Source organism: Triturus cristatus, chromosome 4_1 (assembly GCF_964204655.1).
Source record: "Triturus cristatus chromosome 4_1, aTriCri1.1, whole genome shotgun sequence".
Lineage (NCBI taxonomy): Eukaryota > Metazoa > Chordata > Amphibia > Caudata > Salamandridae > Triturus > Triturus cristatus.
In genome coordinates this window covers 127,673,347-127,680,360 of record NC_140585.1, presented here as the reverse complement: position 1 = coordinate 127,680,360, position 7,014 = coordinate 127,673,347, and the positions used below count along the sequence as shown (strand labels likewise).

At 46.3% G+C, this 7,014-nt stretch overlaps 2 non-coding genes across 2 annotated transcripts; both read left to right on the top strand.

Annotated features, from left to right (window-relative positions):
• Positions 1-1,111: 1,111 nt before the first annotated feature.
• Positions 1,112-1,184, top strand: TRNAT-UGU (transfer RNA threonine (anticodon UGU)). Its single transcript has one exon. It is a non-coding gene; the product is annotated as a tRNA-Thr (tRNA).
• Positions 1,185-2,088: 904 nt separating this feature from the next.
• TRNAT-UGU (transfer RNA threonine (anticodon UGU)) lies at positions 2,089-2,161 on the top strand. The gene has a single exon. It is a non-coding gene; the product is annotated as a tRNA-Thr (tRNA).
• The last annotated feature ends 4,853 nt before the right edge of the window (positions 2,162-7,014 follow it).

Below are 7,014 nucleotides of genomic sequence, written 5' to 3'. Positions count from 1 at the left end.
ACCAGGGCAAAGTGGGAAGCGGATGGTCTCAAATTGGAAGAAGACGAGTGGCAGGAGACACTTGCCTCCCCAAGGGAAGTTGCAATCTCGGCCAGACTGAGGCTCGTCCAGCTCAAAATACTGCACAGGGTGTACATCACTGGACCTTGCCTGGTCCGCATGGGGAGGGCAGCAGGGGGGGATTGCAGATGACAGTGTGGCCATGAGAGCACATTTATCCATATATTGTGGGAATGTGATCGCATTCAGGTGTACTGGCGGCAAATACATGATGTTCTTCGTAAAGTGTTGGAAATTGTCATCCGCCCAGAAGTGAAGAGATGTCTTTTGAATGTATGGGGAACCCACAGACTTGAGCAGTAAGGGTAAGATCTGGGTCACACTAGGCCTCGTGGTAGCAAAAAGAAACATCGCTCAGCTGTGGGAAGCCGCAAGCCCACCCACCATAGCAGACTGGATGAAAAACATGGACTGGTGTATGTTCCAAGAAAATACAGTATATTTGGTGAGGGGCTGCCCCAAAAAGTGGTCTCTATTCTGGGGTGCATGGAACGCCTACCGGGGAGATATCTGTAGCCCTCCACGTGATTCCCTTGCTGATGACTTGCCCTCACCGTAAATGCTGTAACCCAAACTACCCCATTGCTCTGTTCCTATTGCTAATGTGATTACCACTGTATTATTGAATGAATTCCTCTTGCCTGTAAATTGCCACGCTGATTCATGTTGTTTAATAAAAAGAATTGTTTTTAAAAAACTCTGCTTTATATGCAGCTGTGCCTTGCACTTTCTTCTGCCTGCACCTTTAATGCTCCTAAATGTGCATATTAAAGAACAGCAGCTGGGGGGGGGGGGGGGTCGGCTGCCAGTGTGCACAGCACAGATCAGGCTGTTTCTTGTGAGTGACTCACACTGTGCAGTGAGATGGGGCAGTCTCTAGACACAGCAGTTCAACATCCTGTAGATCCTGTTTTCTTTCTCTGACTCACCCGGACTCGCACAATCCTCTCTCCTATTGACTCTCCGCCCAATGAACAATAATAGTATTCTTGCCAGAGATGTGTGAGCTTCATCCATTGTTTAAGCTACTGCAGAAGAGTGAACAGCAAGAGGCTCCATAGCTCAGGGGTTAGAGCACTGGTCTTGTAAACCAGGGGTCGTGAGTTCAAATCTCACTGGGGCCTCTACCACCTTTTTTAATTACATAAAATACCAATTTCTTGTTAATTAGGGGATGGCGATAGAAATATTCCATTAATATTTGCCATTAATCACGGTACTTATTGCCGCATCGACGACCCGGGCTATGCCATGGACTGGTGGCTCCTCCCAGGAGGGAACTACAACAGAGCCCTTTATTCTAGACCCAAGCAGTTCCCCCTAACTGGGCTGACTAGACATTCGGTACAGGTCTGGCACGCAGCACCTTAAAGCCTGGGATCGGAGCGGAAATTGACGCTAGCAACACCCCTCTGGGTCTCAGAGACACTAGGGGATCTGTGGAAGTCGAAAGGGTTCGATAAATGGGATCTCATCGGGATGTCGAAAACCGGAGACATGTGGGTGATGGGTGACGTGGTGACATTCGCCTCCCTGCAACAGAAACACAAGCTCACTAACCCAGAATTCTTTTGTTACCTCCAAGTCTGCCACGCACTACAGACTCACCTAACTAAAGGTTCCTACCTCCCCCGGAATCCTCACCCCTTCAGGACAGACTGCTTGATGGATACCTACCAGAGAAAGCATTCTCCATGACCTATACGAAACTGATAAATAACACTGCAGACCCCCTCCAGAGCACCAGGGCAAAGTGGGAAGCGGATGGTCTCAAATTGGAAGAAGACTTGTGGCAGGAGACAGTGTGCACAGCACAGATCAGGGTGTTTCTTGTGAGTGACTCACACTGTGCAGTGAAATGGGGCAGTCTCTAGACACAGCAGTTCAACATCCTGTAGATCCTGTTTTCTTTCTCCGACTCACCCGGACTCGCACAATCCTCTCTCCTATTGACTCTCCGCCCAATGAACCAGAGGTGTGTGAGCTTCATCCATTGAATGAGCTACTGCAGAAATGTAAACAGCGTGAGGCTCCATAGCTCAGGGGTTAGAGCACTGGTCTTGTAAACCAGGGGTCGTGAGTTCAAATCTCACTGGGGCCTCTCCCACCTTTTTTAATTACATAAAATACCAATTTCTTGTTTAATAGGGGATGGCGATAGAAATATTCCGTTCAGAGTTTACCACTCAAGCTCAGCAGTGCTGCTGCAATTGTTCACGTTGGACCAGGACTGAAGTTCCTCAAATGAAATGAAAAGGTAAATTGTTATGTCCATGACCGACCTTATGATATGGTATGTTAATAAAAAATGAATGGCTAGTTTTCCAGGAAGGGCCGGCTGACCTCCCCATCGCTACATCCATGACAAACAGCCGTCACCTGCAGGGCACAAGGTCATTTTGGGCCTCTAGGGCTTATAAATAAGTTACATTTCTTTATTTTGATTGAACACAGTGACATTTTTAGGTTGAGCCTGGGCAGCGCATGCATGCTCTGCAAGGCACGCTATATTCAGGTAGGGACTTGAAGCTCCGCCACTCTCCACACATATTTTTCATTGGCTTGTGTCATTGTCCACTGCAAACCGTGGCTGTTCATTTGTCATAAGGTTTAGTAGTTCCTCTTTAGTACCGCCTGGTCTCATTTTGTAACCTCCCAAGGCGACATCCCCCCTGTTACTTTTTTTGTTACTCCGTAGGCTTTAAATTCATCCTTCGAGCACTATATTCTCAAATAGCTTTGTCCTGCCTGCTGTTGCAGGCTAGACACGCTCTCGCCTAATGCTTTTTAGAAACATTTTATAGGGCACATTTGTAATGTAATATGTTTCGTATTTGCAAGAGTTTAAGCTATTGGCATTGTAAATGACAATGCCTTTTATTAATCTGTTTTAAAAACAACACATGAATAAAAGGCATTGTCATTTATCATTTCACGGGGCCCAGAGCGAGGGTAGGACGATTGCAAGTTGCCCGCCTACACTTCTATCGGAGCAACCAAGGTGCTCTGGTTTAATCCCCGTCAGCTGGGACTAGGTTACGAGGGGTCTTTATACCTCAGAACCAGTTCTTTAGTATACCCCCTACAGTTTCTAGCAACTTGACTCTATAGTGCTAGACGGTAGTGCACTCACCACACAACTTCACATTGGTCCTGACGAAGTGCCATTGACCCCTTATGGGGCAGCTAGGGCACGAAACATGTTGACCACTTCTACTACTCACTAACCCTTAAGGAACATTACTCCTAAATAAAGGCTTCTATATAGTTTTTAAACTAGGCTAGAGCTACCTCAACAATAAACACTTGAATTAAATAGGACGGCTCTATACCTATTTTACTCACCTCATACTTTGTGCACTACCCAGCCCTCACACCCACACACACCCCACGGCTTCTTCAAAAGATCCCCGATAAAGAGCCCCGGTTTCGGGAGCCCGTCAGGCATTGCAGCGCCGGCTTGACGAGGGGCAAATGCCCAAATGATGAAGCATGACATCCTTTGGGGTGTGTGAGGGCATTTTGAAGAAAGACCTGTTCTTCCCCCCTTCATAGTCTTAACTATTCAGGAACTGCTCAATTCTTACATAGTACTCTCCTTGGTGCCTATGAGCAGGACCTTATAAACTTGGCTCCGTGTCCCTCCTTTGATTAAAAAATTGTCATTTACCATGCCAGTAGCTCGAACTCTCGTAAATGCGAGACCTATTGCATTGCAAATGCTTGTTTATATATTCTAATGGTAGTTCACAGATATATATAAAGGTCTGGGGCCTGTGCCAAACTGTACAGTAGCCAACCATTTCAGTCTTTGAGACCAAGAGGAAGTGGGCTTTGGAGAAAGGAATCCCAGCTACAACAATGGTGGACAAGAAAACCAAGATGACAGAGTGACAGTGGGATCACAAATACTAAACACAGCAGCACAAGAACACAAGACAGAGGAGTGGGTTCAAGGGGGTGTTTGGAGTATGATACCCCCTCTCCAAAAATACGTTCTTAGCTTGAGAGTTGGGCCTGGACCCTCAGTCAGGTCTGTTTAGTTCTGTGTCAGTTTTTCATATCACCCTGATTTTACTGTGAGGTCTTTTTTTTCTGGATTAGGAATGTAAATATATTTAGGCCCTGTTTTACAAAAAGTTTGCATCAGATCACATTACTTTATTGATGCGGCCTCAATGCAAAATCCTTTTTGGGATTTACAAAGCCACACAGTTGGTTAATTTGCATGGCTTTATTAGAAAAAGCAACAGAACGCAGCACATCGCTATGCCATGCCTTACTTTGCACCAGGTCGGCATTCCATGGGTGGTGCATGGTAATTCTCGTGTATCCAACCATGGATTTTAATGTCAACCCATATTTACAAAAAGTTAAAGACATAGCCTTAGGCCAAAATGGTGCACCCCCTGCGGCTTGCGTAGCGAGAAGAAATATCTGTATTTCTCCTTGTTACTTCCTCTTTGCGTGTGTGCTGCATTCTGCTGTACACATACAAAGAGTAAACAAATCTCCAAGGATAGTTGCAGGGCGGTACCCCTTCCAGCACATAACCTATCCTGACTGTCAGGCAGATACCCTTGCACTATGGTGGAAGGTGCCTGCGTTGGTGCCAGTGTTTAATTTGAGCTTTGGTTTCTAGTGCTCGGCACTGGCACTTAACTGTCAACACCCGCAATTGCAACTGTCTGCCAACAGTCTGCCACAAGCTGGCCCTGTCCGTCTGATTGAGAGATGACCACAACAACAATCAACTATTAATTCAATATACACAGGACCACTGGAATTATGTGATTGTGCGTCTGTGGTGATTGTGATTGTGCGGCTGTGGTGATTTTCACATAATTATTGATTTTCAGCATTTGCCACATAATCCATAATCTGCAGATTTTTGCAAAAAAAGAATTGTTCCTAGCTCAAATGGTTAAAAAGTTACTACAAACTCAGCAACACGTGTTGCAGTGCAGAGGAAAGCCGTTTGCAAAGGTTGAACGGTCACCTTTCTGTTGCTTATTGCTATTTTTGGGTGTTACACTTGTACTAATGAGGTGCACCCAATGCCCAAAACAGGGTTAACAAGTGTAAAAAGTAGTAAATAATGAAGTAATGCTATTTAAAAATGTACCGCATTACACTGCATGATTTGCCATTTCCTGCCGCATAATTTCCTCAACCCTGCCACATAATTTGGCCCTCTCTTGCTGCATAATTGCAGTGGCCCTGAATATCCAATAAAAATGTATATTACTTGCTGCCAAAGCTATTCTTATAGTTTTTGGGGCCCCGGAACAGCCTGAACTGTCACACTTGAAGGAGTGTGATGTTAGTAGTGGTGTTGTAACTATCATTGGCAGCATGGCAGGGGCGATGTATAGTGCCAGCTGCAGTGGCCTCCTGAATAGAGCCCTGGCCGTTATGTTTTTACAAATTAAGTACTGGTTGGCACTAGGCAGCCTGAAGTGCAGCAGCGCACTGAGAGCCAGAGCAGAACTGCACCATTCCTGTGAAGACATGGCTCAGCTCTGCTCTCTTCAGGTGAAGCAACAACGCACCTTTGCTTGCTGTGCTGCGTTGCGCAACTTCTTCCTAAATAAAACTATGTCAATTATTGACCAGTTTACCAAAAAAGTATCAACTCTGCACCCAGAGGAGTACTCTTTGAAGCATACTACTGGCAGCCAAACACCCAAAAGGTGTTGAGAGGAGCGCTTGCAAATAGTCTGACTACTGGTAATCCCACTGTTTAGCATTCCAGGCCATTATTTTTTGCTCACTGAGCCACTTAGGATTTAGCAGATGGAGTAAAGACAGATGGTGGAGGAGGTAACTGCCTTTACTACGCCTACCAAATTTAGAGATGTTCACAGCCCAGGGGATATCTCTATCCATTAGCAGGAACCACCATCGTGGCAGTTCCTGTCAATGTAGAAAAAGTTTAATTATTGGTGTAGGAAGCTGGCTTTGTATATGGTATAACACTACGTGATTATATAATGCAGAGTCCAGAGATTCCCCTAGAAGTGTATAGGGCTCAATGTAACCCCAAAGTGCCCTATTTGTGGTAGTGTGGTCGAGCAGCCTTATGCCTAACACAGAGGAGTGTAAGACATTTGTTATGCACACAGTGATTAATAAATGACGCCCAACTCTGACATTTTATTATACTATCAACTGCGCGTGACCTGTAGAGCGTCGTTTGAAACATTCCCAAATCCCCCACAGGTCCTCCCAGCACTGGAATAGCTTTACACTATCAACAGTGCACAGACATAAATCACTTCATTATACAATCGTATGCAACAGTCAGCGCCTGCAGCGCTCACACCTAACCGCGAAGCATAGGATACAGATCTTCAATCGCCTCTTACAGATAAACAGAGGGCATTCTGTTGTGGCCAGCTGGAATCTCTATCGCCCAACTACAGGTTGCGTCTCATCCATTTAACATGTTTACATCACATCTATAGAACGCCTGTACTGGCACACCACATGGGGCTCACCACAGACTCTCGCTGCAGGAGGTGTTGTTCGCCTGCGGCGGATTTTGCGCACTTGGGGGCAGATTTATGAGCCCCTTGCGCCACTTTTGCGTCACTTTTAACATGGGAAAAGTGACGCATAAGTGGCGTAAGGGGCTCATAAATCTGCCCCTTGGTATGGGACTGCCCAGCCATCGCCAGATATTGTGGGGAGGTATTCCAGACCATCAGGACCATGATCGACGCACCATTAAGCCCTTCCCCACTGCTGGGACTGCTGGGTTATGTGGAGGAGGTGGACCGTGCGGTCCGCAGGCTTGTCGCGCTGATGTTTCTGCTTGCGAAGCGCAGGGTCGCGATGAACAGGGGACGACTCCGGGCTCCTCAGGTGCAGGATTGGCTCAGGGATGCCACATACTGTCATGAGCAACTAGATAACTATTGGGAACTGATGCCGCCGAAATCTCATCTGGGA